The 14,105-nt window shown below is 38.0% G+C and overlaps 1 protein-coding gene across 1 annotated transcript in view; it reads right to left on the reverse strand.

Moving 5' to 3' along the window:
- Positions 1–14,105, reverse strand: part of LOC131723356 (apoptosis-associated speck-like protein containing a CARD) — a 59,414-nt gene that overhangs the window by 31,282 nt on the left and 14,027 nt on the right. The window lies entirely within an intron of this gene.

The following is a 14,105-nucleotide window of genomic DNA, read 5'->3' on the forward strand; positions in this document are numbered from 1 at the left end:
TGCTTTTCTAATTGGTGCAACAGAAAGATTGACACAGGGGCGGGGTTTATTCTCGGTCGATGTGGCGCTTCATTGGTGCACTGTGTGTTCATGCTGTAGTGGGCGTGGTATGGTATCCAGTCCACGTGGTAAGAGGGTTAATGACGAGCGTTTTTTCTGGCGTTTGTTATATTTTTTTATAAAGTGGCATTTCTAAACAAAGGAACGAGGCAAAGCCACGTTTGGAAGTATTTTGAGGAACCGGACGAGAGAACCGTGGTGTGTAAATAATTATACCAAACAAAATTGCCGTACCACAAAAACACAAGTTCAATGCTTCACCATTTGAAATGAACACATTCAGAAATCACTGTGGATGGAGCTACTGATGGCAGTAAAAAACAAACCTCCATAATAAACAGAACGCTCCAGATGGTGACTGGCATTTATTTAGCCCTTACATCCCTGTGAATACGTGCAACACGATTTTAAAAGGAGGGTTTTCCATCCCCAATATTAATTCAGACATCGCATGAGTGTAAATGCATTATGTATTGGCTTTAATTTACAAGTACACTGTACGCAAATCATTTATTTAAACAAATAAAAATCCTCGATATCTATGTAGTTTGTGAACAGAAGGGGATATTTAAAAAGAAAATAAATGGATTTCCTGTTTGTGCACTGATCCCTGAACAGTAGTTAATATAACAATGTATTGGAATCTGTGCATTTGATAGATTCTGTAACACGTGTAAAATGTGTTTGTTTTAATTATTATTATTATAGGTTTGGTTTTGTTCTTTGAATATAATATAAATGTAAAAGAAGTTTAGTTTATTCACTTTGTGCCCACAGGGCTAATGTCCAGAAATGAACCGATGTAATGACAAAGTACAGCAGAACCCCAGAGTTACAAACACCAAACCTCCGAGCTGACCGCTCTAGCGAACACCCCACTTTCAGCTGGAAGAATGCAATCACTCAGTCATGCGTGCAATGCAACCAGATAGACACTCCTATAAGCACCATGCTGGTCATGAAGAAGGCAAAATAACTGAACCAACAAATGTATCCAGACAAAGGGGAGGCAGATTTCAAAGCAAGTGTGGGGAATTTTACTAGGAACAGTTCAGTTTTAAAGAATGCACAGGTTTTTTTTTTTTTTTTTAAGCCAAAGGAGGCTAAATGGCTGAGCAAGCTGCATGAAGACATTTACAAAAGAAAAAAAAAAAACATTTACACTTACGATTCCAATGGTAACTTAAATTTAGCCTGGTTCCATTGATCGTTTTCTTTTAAAGACTTTAGAATCAACCATACTAATATGAGTATTGCATTACTGTGCTGTATCCTTGTATTATTCTCCAGATTGAGGGTGTAGATAGCAGGGATGGGAATTTTAGACGTTTAAATGTATAAACTCTAAAGAAGTGGTTAAACTGGTCATGTGACAAATTTCACCAAACACATGTTTTTTAATGTATTAATTTATCATCATACACAGTCAGTCCGTCTCGAATCTGACTGCTCTAGTGCCACAGTAAGGGCGGATATTATCAAAAGGAAGGGGTTTGGCAATTGCCTCCACGTTGCTTTTCTAATTGGTGCAACAGAAAGATTGACACAGGGGCGGGGTTTATTCTCGGTCGATGTGGCGCTTCATTGGTGCACTGTGTTTTCATGCTGTAGTGGGCGTGGTATGGTATCCAGTCCACGTGGTAAGAGGGTTAATGGCAAGCGTTTTTTCTGACGTTTGTTATATATTTTTTATAAAGTGGCATTTCTAAACAAAGGAACGAGGCAAAGCCACGTTTGGAAGTATTTTGAGGAACCGGACGAGAGAACCGTGGTGTGTAAATTATTATACCAAACAAAATTGCCGTACCACAAAAACACAAGTTCAATGCTTCACCATTTGAAATGAACACATTCAGAAATCACTGTGGATGGAGCTACTGATGGCAGTAAAAAACAAACCTCCATAATAAACAGAACGCTCCAGATGGTGACTGGCATTTATTTAGCCCTCACATCCCAGTGAATACGTGCAACACGATTTTAAAAGGAGGGTTTTCCATCCCCAATATTAATTCAGACATCGCATGAGTGTAAATAAATTATGTATTGTCTTTAATTTACAAGTACACTGTACGCAATTCATTTATTTAAACAAATAAAAATCCTCAATATCTATGTAGTTTGTGAACAGAAGGGGATATTTAAAAAGAAAATAAATGGATTTCCTGTTTGTGCACGATCCCTGAACAGTAGTTAATATAACAATGTATTGGAATCTGTGCATTTGATAGATTCTGTAACACGTGTAAAATGTGTTTGTTTTAATTATTATTATTATTGGTTTGGTTTTGTTCTTTGAATATAATATAATTTGAAAAAAGTTTAGTTTATTCACTTTGTGCCCACAGGGCTAATGTCCAGAAATGAACCAATCAAACATTTGAATGGAGTGACAGCCCTCATTTTAATATATATTTTGGTGTGTATGTGTGTTTCTTTTTACTTTGTAGTTCAGTCTTTGCGATGTTAAAACATTATTAATTATTTAGGGGTTCTTTGCATGGAAAATACTAACCAGGGCTGTCAGTATACATCAGAATGTATTATAAAGAGTGTGTGTGTAGATATGGTTTAAAATGTTTAAACACGGACACCTGCACAGCATTTAAACGTTCATAAAAATGTACCAAAAGCACATCCCTAGTAGATAGCAGCTGTGCACGAGTATTAAAAACCACTGAAATCTCATATTCAGAGTTCCAGACATTTCAGACTTACGGACAACCTCCATTCCCAAGAGGTTCTACTGTAGATTGATAGACTAATATTCAAAAGAAGAGTTGTAAATAAATAATTCTTACTTGTGCAGACAGATGTTGAAACAGGTGTGCTCTGGGTCCCATTCTCCAGCTCTGTGGTGACTGTGAAGCTGTACTCTCTCCCAGGTCTCAGCTTAGAGATGACAGTGGAATTGGAGGGTGCAGTGATGGAGTCTTGGTGACTCTTATCAGAGCTAGAGTAGGTAATGTAAAAGCTGTGTGGGATCCCATCCATATTGTCAGGACTGCCCCAGCTCAGAGAGACAGAATCGATTTCCACTGAGTCTATCTTTATCTCTCCAGGAGGAGACGGTTCTGGAAGAGAAAAGAGAATTGATGTAATGACAAAGTACAGCAGAACCTCAGAGTTACAAACTCCAAACCTCCGAGCTGACCGCTCTAGCGAACACCCCACTTTCAGCTGGAGGAATGCAATCACTCAGCCATGCGTGCAATGCAGCCAGATAGGCACTCCTATAAGCACCATGCTGGTCATGAAGGCAAAATTACTGAACCAACAAATGTATCCAGACAAAGGGGAGGCAGATTTCAAAGCAAGTGTGGGGAATTTTACTAGGAACAGTTCAGTTTTAAAGAATGCACAGGTTTTTTTTTTTTTTAAAGCCAAAGGAGGCTAAATGGCTGAGCAAGCTGCATGAAGACATTTACAAAAGAAAAAAAAAAACATTTACACTGACGATTTCAATGGTAACTTAAATTTAGCCTGGTTCCATTGATCGTTTTCTTTTAAAGACTTTAGAACCAATCATACCAATATGAGTATTGCATTACTGTGCTGTATCCTTGTATTATTCTCCAGATTGAGGGTATAGATAGCAGGGATGGGAATTTTAGACGTTTAAATGTATAAACTCTAAAGAAGTGGTTAAACCGGTCATGTGACAAATTTCACCAAACGCATGTTTTTTAATGTATTAATTTATCATCATTATTATTATTATTATTATTATTATTTATTTATTTCTTAGCAGACGCCCTTATCCAGGGCGACTTACAATCGTAAGCAAATACATTTCAAGTGTTACAATACACGTAATACAATAAGAGTATCATACACAGTCAGTCCGTCGTGTATCAGACTGCTCTAGTGCTACAGTAAGGGCGGATATTATTAAAAGGAAGGGGTTTGGCAATTGCCTCCACGTTGCTTTTCTAATTGGTGCAACAGAAAGATTGACACAGGGGCGGGGTTTATTCTCGGTCGATGTGGCGCTTCATTGGTGCACTGTGTGTTCATGCTGTAGTGGGCGTGGTATGGTATCCAGTCCACGTGGTAAGAGGGTTAATGACGAGCGTTTTTTCTGACGTTTGTTATATTTTTTTATAAAGTGGCATTTCTAAACAAAGGAACGAGGCAAAGCCACGTTTGGAAGTATTTTGAGGAACCGGACGAGAGAACCGTGGTGTGTAAATTATTATACCAAACAAAATTGCCGTACCACAAAAACACAAGTTCAATGCTTCACCATTTGAAATGAACACATTCAGAAATCACTGTGGATGGAGCTACTGATGGCAGTAAAAAACAAACCTCCATAATAAACAGAACGCTCCAGATGGTGACTGGCATTTATTTAGCCCTTACATCCCTGTGAATACGTGCAACATGATTTTAAAAGGAGGGTTTTCCATCCCCAATATTAATTCAGACATCGCATGAGTGTAAATGCATTATGTATTGGCTTTAATTTACAAGTACACTGTACGCAATTCATTTGTTTAAACAAATAAAAATCCTCGATATCTATGTAGTTTGTGAACAGAAGGGGATATTTAAAAAGAAAATAAACCGATCTCTGAACAATGTGTTTTTTTAATTCTTATTGGTTTTGTTCTTTGAATATAATATAATGTAAAAAAAAAAGTTAAATTTATTCACTTTGGGAGGCTGTGTGGTCCAGTGGGTAAAGAAAAGGGCTTGTAACCAGGAGGTCCCCAGTTCAAATCCCACCTCAGCCACTGACTCATTGTGTGACCCTGATCAAGTCTCTTAACCTCCTTGTGCTCCGTGTTTTGGGTGAGACGTAGTTGTAAGTGACTCTGCAGCTGATGCATAGTTCACACACCCGAGTCTCTGTAAGTCGCCTTGGATAAAGGCGTCTGCTAAATAAACAAATAATAATAATAATAATTTGTGCCCACAGGACTAATGTCCATAAATTAACCAATCAACAATTTCAATGGAGTGACAGCACTAATTTTAATATATATTTTGGTGTGTATGTGTTTCTTTTTCTTTTTACTTTGTAGTTCAGTCTTTGCGATGTTAAAACATTATTAATTATTTAGGGGTTCTTTGCATGGAAAATACTAACCAGGGCTGTCAGTATACATCAGAATGTAATATAAAGAGTGTGTGTGTAGATATGGTTTAAAATGTTTAAACACGGACACCTGCACAGCATTTAACCTTTTAAAACCCCAGCCCCTCACAGACAATTTCCGCCTGGGAGGCTGTGCCCTTAAATAAATCACAATATCTTCCAAAGTATAGACAGCACAGGCATGGTTCAGGGCTTGAATTCAAGGTAACCCTTTGGGCATCAAGACTAAAACCTCAGGTGTGATAAAAGTCTTACTCAGTACCACACTGGAAGGAGATATCCAGAAAAAATACATAAAAAAACAACAAACTCTTTTCATTTTTTTATGTTCTATAGTCATTTTTTCAACTTGTAGCATATGAAAAGAGCCAGATTTTTTTCCAGTGCTTCACCAACATGTCTAATATACTGGGTAAAAATTTGGAACTGTTTGAACAAAGGGATCAAATTCTACAGGAGTTTTTACAAAGCTAAGCCCAAGGGTCCCCAAACCTCTCCAAAAATAAACATTGTGTAAATCTTTATGTCAATTGATATACTAAGTTCTAAAAGGGATGTTATCTTCTGGCACCTCACAGGCTAGCCATTGCAACATGCATTTGCCTTTGAAAGTTTTTTTTTTTTTTTTTTTTTTTTTTTTCCCCCTTATCTCATTCAAGAGGTGGGTGTGTTTGTTTGCACATCAATTACTCTGTGATGTATTGGGTTACAAACACAGTAAAGGCATGAATGGAAAGCTTGTGACCTCCCCTACAACGTGATCAGGGAGATTTTATCGTCATGAAGGTTGTAAGACCACAGCAGCAAAACGCAAGCTAGTCGATTGCTTTTGTTTTGAATGCATGGGGGTACTAGACACATTGCGAATGGGATATCTCAGCGGTGAAATGACGGATTCGAAAAATTCCTTCGCTGTTTGACGGTAGGAAAACAACGATTTTGATATCGAGTCAGCTTTTTTCTCTTTTGCTTTTGTAATAATATTAAAAATGAGTTATGAAATATAATATTTACGTGCAGTTAATTAAACGTTCATAAAAATGTACCAAAAGTACATCCCTAGTAGATAGCAGCTGTGCACGAGTATTAAAAACCACTGAAATCTCATATTCAGAGTTCCAGACATTTCAGACTTACGGACAACATCCATTCCCAAGAGGTTCAACAGTAGATTGAGAGACTCATATTCAAAAGAAGAGTTGTAAATAAATAATTCTTACTTGTGCAGACAGATGTTGAAACAGGCGTGCTCTGGGTCCCATTCTCCAACTCTGTGGTGACTGTGAAGCTGTACTCTCTCCCAGGTCTCAGCTTAGAGATGACAGTGGAATTGGAGGGTGTAGTGATGGAGTCTTGGTGACTCTTATCAGAGCTAGAGTAGGTAATGTAAAAGGTGTGTGGGATCCCATCCATATTGTCAGGACTGCCCCAGCTCAGAGAGACAGAATCGATTTCCACTGAGTCTATCTTTATCTCTCCAGGAGGAGATGGTTCTGGAAGAGAAAAGAGAACTGATGTAATGACAAAGTACAGCAGAACCCCAGAGTTACAAACTCCAAACCTCCGAGCTGACCGCTCTAGTGAACACCCCACTTTCAGATGGAAGAATGCAATCACTCAGCCATGCGTGCAATGCAACCGGATAGGCACTCCTATAAGCACCATGCTGGTCATGAAGGCAAAATTACTGAACCAACAAATGTATCCAGACAAAGGGGAGGCAGATTTCAAAGCAAGTGTGGGGAATTTTACTAGGAACAGTTCAGTTTTAAAGAATGCACAGGTTTTTTGTTTTTTAAAGCCAAAGGAGGCTAAATGGCTGAGCAAGCTGCATGAAGACATTTACAAAAGAAAAAAAAAAACATTTACACTTACGATTTCAATGGTAACTTAAATTTAGCCTGGTTCCATTGATCGTTTTCTTTTAAAGACTTTAGAACCAATCATACCAATATGAGTATTGCATTACTGTGCTGTATCCTTGTATTATTCTCCAGATTGAGGGTATAGATAGCAGGGATGGGAATTTTAGACGTTTAAATGTATAAACTCTAAAGAAGTGGTTAAACCGGTCATGTGACAAATTTCACCAAACGCATGTTTTTTAATGTATTAATTTATCATCATTATTATTATTATTATTATTTATTTCTTAGCAGACGCCCTTATCCAGGGCGACTTACAATCGTAAGCAAATACATTTCAAGTGTTACAATACACGTAATACAATAAGAGTATCATACACAGTCAGTCCGTCGTGTATCAGACTGCTCTAGTGCTACAGTAAGGGTGGATATTATTAAAAGGAAGGGGTTTGGCAATTGCCTCCACGTTGCTTTTCTAATTGGTGCAACAGAAAGATTGACACAGGGGCGGGGTTTATTCTCGGTCGATGTGGCGCTTCATTGGTGCACTGTGTGTTCATGCTGTAGTGGGCGTGGTATGGTATCCAGTCCACGTGGTAAGAGGGTTAATGACGAGCGTTTTTTCTGACGTTTGTTATATTTTTTTATAAAGTGGCATTTCTAAACAAAGGAACGAGGCAAAGCCACGTTTGGAAGTATTTTGAGGAACCGGACGAGAGAACCGCGGTGTGTAAATAATTATACCAAACAAAATTGCCGTACCACAAAAACACAAGTTCAATGCTTCACCATTTGAAATGAACACATTCAGAAATCACTGTGGATGGAGCTACTGATGGCAGTAAAAAACAAACCTCCATAATAAACAGAATGCTCCAGATGGTGACTGGCATTTATTTAGCCCTCACATCCCTGTGAATACGTGCAACACGATTTTAAAAGGAGGGTTTTCCTTCCCCAATATTAATTCAGACATCGCATGAGTGTAAATGAATTATGTATTGGCTTTAATTTACAAGTACACTGTACGCAATTCATTTATTTAAACAAATAAAAATCCTTGATATCTATGTAGTTTGTGAACAGAAGGGGATATTTAAAAAGAAAATAAACCGATCTCTGAACAATGTGTTTTTTTTTAATTCTTATTGGTTTTGTTCTTTCAATATAATATAATGTAAAAAAAAAGTTAAATTTATTCACTTTGGGAGGCTGTGTGGTCCAGTGGGTAAAGAAAAGGGCTTGTAACCAGGAGGTCCCCAGTTCAAATCCCACCTCAGCCACTGACTCATTGTGTGACCCTGAGCAAGTCACTTCACCTCCTTGTGCTCCGTCTTTCGGGTGAGACGTAGTTGTAAGTGACTCTGCAGCTGATGCATAGTTCACACACCCGAGTCTCTGTAAGTCGCCTTCGATAAAGGCGTCTGCTAAATAAACAAATAATAATAATAATAATTTGTGCCCACAGGACTAATGTCCATAAATTAACCAATCAACAATTTCAATGGAGTGACAGCACTAATTTTAATATATATTTTGGTGTGTATGTGTTTCTTTTTCTTTTTACTTTGTAGTTCAGTCTTTGCGATGTTAAAACATTATTAATTATTTAGGGGTTCTTTGCATGGAAAATACTAACCAGGGCTGTCAGTATACATCAGAATGTAATATAAAGAGTGTGTGTGTAGATATGGTTTAAAATGTTTAAACACGGACACCTGCACAGCATTTAAACGTTCATAAAAATGTACCAAAAGCACATCCCTAGTAGATAGCAGGTGTGCACGTGTATTAAAAACCACTGAAATCTCATATTCAGAGTTCCAGACATTTCAGACTTACGAACAACCTCCATTCCCAAGAGGTTCTACAGTAGATTGAGAGACTCATATTCAAAAGAAGAGTTGTAAATAAATAATTCTTACTTGTGCAGACAGATGTTGAAACAGGCGTGCTCTGGGTCCCATTCTCCAGCTCTGTGGTGACTGTGAAGCTGTACTCTCTCCCAGGTCTCAGCTTAGAGATGACAGTGGAATTGAAGGTTTCAGTGATGGAGTTTTGGTCACTCTTATCAGAGCTAGAGTAGGTAATGTAAAAGCTGTGTGGGATCCCATCCATATTGTCAGGACTGCCCCAGCTCAGAGAGACAGAATCGATTTCCACTGAGTCTATCTTTATCTCTCCAGGAGGAGATGGTTCTGGAAGAGAAAAGAGAACTGATGTAATGACAAAGTACAGCAGAACCCCAAAGTTACAAACTCCAAACCTCCGAGCTGACCGCTCTAGTGAACACCCCACTTTCAGATGGAAGAATGCAATCACTCAGCCATGCGTGCAATGCAACCGGATAGGCACTCCTATAAGCACCATGCTGGTCATGAAGGCAAAATTACTGAACCAACAAATGTATCCAGACAAAGGGGAGGCAGATTTCAAAGCAAGTGTGGGGAATTTTACTAGGAACAGTTCAGTTTTAAAGAATGCACAGGTTTTTTTTTTTTTTAAAGCCAAAGGAGGCTAAATGGCTGAGCAAGCTGCATGAAGACATTTACAAAAGAAAAAAAAAAACATTTACACTGACGATTTCAATGGTAACTTAAATTTAGCCTGGTTCCATTGATCGTTTTCTTTTAAAGACTTTAGAACCAATCATACCAATATGAGTATTGCATTACTGTGCTGTATCCTTGTATTATTCTCCAGATTGAGGGTATAGATAGCAGGGATGGGAATTTTAGACGTTTAAATGTATAAACTCTAAAGAAGTGGTTAAACCGGTCATGTGACAAATTTCACCAAACGCATGTTTTTTAATGTATTAATTTATCATCATTATTATTATTATTATTATTTATTTCTTAGCAGACGCCCTTATCCAGGGCGACTTACAATCGTAAGCAAATACATTTCAAGTGTTACAATACACGTAATACAATAAGAGTATCATACACAGTCAGTCCGTCGTGTATCAGACTGCTCTAGTGCTACAGTAAGGGTGGATATTATTAAAAGGAAGGGGTTTGGCAATTGCCTCCACGTTGCTTTTCTAATTGGTGCAACAGAAAGATTGACACAGGGGCGGGGTTTATTCTCGGTCGATGTGGCGCTTCATTGGTGCACTGTGTGTTCATGCTGTAGTGGGCGTGGTATGGTATCCAGTCCACGTGGTAAGAGGGTTAATGACGAGCGTTTTTTCTGACGTTTGTTATATTTTTTTATAAAGTGGCATTTCTAAACAAAGGAACGAGGCAAAGCCACGTTTGGAAGTATTTTGAGGAACCGGACGAGAGAACCGCGGTGTGTAAATAATTATACCAAACAAAATTGCCGTACCACAAAAACACAAGTTCAATGCTTCACCATTTGAAATGAACACATTCAGAAATCACTGTGGATGGAGCTACTGATGGCAGTAAAAAACAAACCTCCATAATAAACAGAATGCTCCAGATGGTGACTGGCATTTATTTAGCCCTCACATCCCTGTGAATACGTGCAACACGATTTTAAAAGGAGGGTTTTCCTTCCCCAATATTAATTCAGACATCGCATGAGTGTAAATGAATTATGTATTGGCTTTAATTTACAAGTACACTGTACGCAATTCATTTATTTAAACAAATAAAAATCCTTGATATCTATGTAGTTTGTGAACAGAAGGGGATATTTAAAAAGAAAATAAACCGATCTCTGAACAATGTGTTTTTTTTTAATTCTTATTGGTTTTGTTCTTTCAATATAATATAATGTAAAAAAAAAGTTAAATTTATTCACTTTGGGAGGCTGTGTGGTCCAGTGGGTAAAGAAAAGGGCTTGTAACCAGGAGGTCCCCAGTTCAAATCCCACCTCAGCCACTGACTCATTGTGTGACCCTGAGCAAGTCACTTCACCTCCTTGTGCTCCGTCTTTCGGGTGAGACGTAGTTGTAAGTGACTCTGCAGCTGATGCATAGTTCACACACCCAAGTCTCTGTAAGTCGCCTTCGATAAAGGCGTCTGCTAAATAAACAAATAATAATAATAATAATTTGTGCCCACAGGACTAATGTCCATAAATTAACCAATCAACAATTTCAATGGAGTGACAGCACTAATTTTAATATATATTTTGGTGTGTATGTGTTTCTTTTTCTTTTTACTTTGTAGTTCAGTCTTTGCGATGTTAAAACATTATTAATTATTTAGGGGTTCTTTGCATGGAAAATACTAACCAGGGCTGTCAGTATACATCAGAATGTAATATAAAGAGTGTGTGTGTAGATATGGTTTAAAATGTTTAAACACGGACACCTGCACAGCATTTAAACGTTCATAAAAATGTACCAAAAGCACATCCCTAGTAGATAGCAGGTGTGCACGTGTATTAAAAACCACTGAAATCTCATATTCAGAGTTCCAGACATTTCAGACTTACGAACAACCTCCATTCCCAAGAGGTTCTACAGTAGATTGAGAGACTCATATTCAAAAGAAGAGTTGTAAATAAATAATTCTTACTTGTGCAGACAGATGTTGAAACAGGCGTGCTCTGGGTCCCATTCTCCAGCTCTGTGGTGACTGTGAAGCTGTACTCTCTCCCAGGTCTCAGCTTAGAGATGACAGTGGAATTGAAGGTTTCAGTGATGGAGTTTTGGTCACTCTTATCAGAGCTAGAGTAGGTAATGTAAAAGCTGTGTGGGATCCCATCCATATTGTCAGGACTGCCCCAGCTCAGAGAGACAGAATCGATTTCCACTGAGTCTATCTTTATCTCTCCAGGAGGAGATGGTTCTGGAAGAGAAAAGAGAACTGATGTAATGACAAAGTACAGCAGAACCCCAAAGTTACAAACTCCAAACCTCCGAGCTGACCGCTCTAGTGAACACCCCACTTTCAGATGGAAGAATGCAATCACTCAGCCATGCGTGCAATGCAACCGGATAGGCACTCCTATAAGCACCATGCTGGTCATGAAGGCAAAATTACTGAACCAACAAATGTATCCAGACAAAGGGGAGGCAGATTTCAAAGCAAGTGTGGGGAATTTTACTAGGAACAGTTCAGTTTTAAAGAATGCACAGGTTTTTTGTTTTTTAAAGCCAAAGGAGGCTAAATGGCTGAGCAAGCTGCATGAAGACATTTACAAAAGAAAAAAAAAAACATTTACACTTACGATTTCAATGGTAACTTAAATTTAGCCTGGTTCCATTGATCGTTTTCTTTTAAAGACTTTAGAACCAATCATACCAATATGAGTATTGCATTACTGTGCTGTATCCTTGTATTATTCTCCAGATTGAGGGTATAGATAGCAGGGATGGGAATTTTAGACGTTTAAATGTATAAACTCTAAAGAAGTGGTTAAACCGGTCATGTGACAAATTTCACCAAACGCATGTTTTTTAATGTATTAATTTATCATCATTATTATTATTATTATTATTTATTTCTTAGCAGACGCCCTTATCCAGGGCGACTTACAATCGTAAGCAAATACATTTCAAGTGTTACAATACACGTAATACAATAAGAGTATCATACACAGTCAGTCCGTCGTGTATCAGACTGCTCTAGTGCTACAGTAAGGGTGGATATTATTAAAAGGAAGGGGTTTGGCAATTGCCTCCACGTTGCTTTTCTAATTGGTGCAACAGAAAGATTGACACAGGGGCGGGGTTTATTCTCGGTCGATGTGGCGCTTCATTGGTGCACTGTGTGTTCATGCTGTAGTGGGCGTGGTATGGTATCCAGTCCACGTGGTAAGAGGGTTAATGACGAGCGTTTTTTCTGACGTTTGTTATATTTTTTTATAAAGTGGCATTTCTAAACAAAGGAACGAGGCAAAGCCACGTTTGGAAGTATTTTGAGGAACCGGACGAGAGAACCGCGGTGTGTAAATAATTATACCAAACAAAATTGCCGTACCACAAAAACACAAGTTCAATGCTTCACCATTTGAAATGAACACATTCAGAAATCACTGTGGATGGAGCTACTGATGGCAGTAAAAAACAAACCTCCATAATAAACAGAATGCTCCAGATGGTGACTGGCATTTATTTAGCCCTCACATCCCTGTGAATACGTGCAACACGATTTTAAAAGGAGGGTTTTCCTTCCCCAATATTAATTCAGACATCGCATGAGTGTAAATGAATTATGTATTGGCTTTAATTTACAAGTACACTGTACGCAATTCATTTATTTAAACAAATAAAAATCCTTGATATCTATGTAGTTTGTGAACAGAAGGGGATATTTAAAAAGAAAATAAACCGATCTCTGAACAATGTGTTTTTTTTTAATTCTTATTGGTTTTGTTCTTTCAATATAATATAATGTAAAAAAAAAGTTAAATTTATTCACTTTGGGAGGCTGTGTGGTCCAGTGGGTAAAGAAAAGGGCTTGTAACCAGGAGGTCCCCAGTTCAAATCCCACCTCAGCCACTGACTCATTGTGTGACCCTGAGCAAGTCACTTCACCTCCTTGTGCTCCGTCTTTCGGGTGAGACGTAGTTGTAAGTGACTCTGCAGCTGATGCATAGTTCACACACCCGAGTCTCTGTAAGTCGCCTTCGATAAAGGCGTCTGCTAAATAAACAAATAATAATAATAATAATTTGTGCCCACAGGACTAATGTCCATAAATTAACCAATCAACAATTTCAATGGAGTGACAGCACTAATTTTAATATATATTTTGGTGTGTATGTGTTTCTTTTTCTTTTTACTTTGTAGTTCAGTCTTTGCGATGTTAAAACATTATTAATTATTTAGGGGTTCTTTGCATGGAAAATACTAACCAGGGCTGTCAGTATACATCAGAATGTAATATAAAGAGTGTGTGTGTAGATATGGTTTAAAATGTTTAAACACGGACACCTGCACAGCATTTAAACGTTCATAAAAATGTACCAAAAGCACATCCCTAGTAGATAGCAGGTGTGCACATGTATTAAAAACCACTGAAATCTCATATTCAGAGTTCCAGACATTTCAGACTTACGAACAACCTCCATTCCCAAGAGGTTCTACAGTAGATTGAGAGACTCATATTCAAAAGAAGAGTTGTAAATAAATAATTCTTACTTGTGCAGAC

The sequence above is a fragment of the Acipenser ruthenus genome, chromosome 54, assembly GCF_902713425.1.
Source record: "Acipenser ruthenus chromosome 54, fAciRut3.2 maternal haplotype, whole genome shotgun sequence".
Taxonomy (NCBI): Eukaryota; Metazoa; Chordata; class Actinopteri; order Acipenseriformes; family Acipenseridae; genus Acipenser; species Acipenser ruthenus.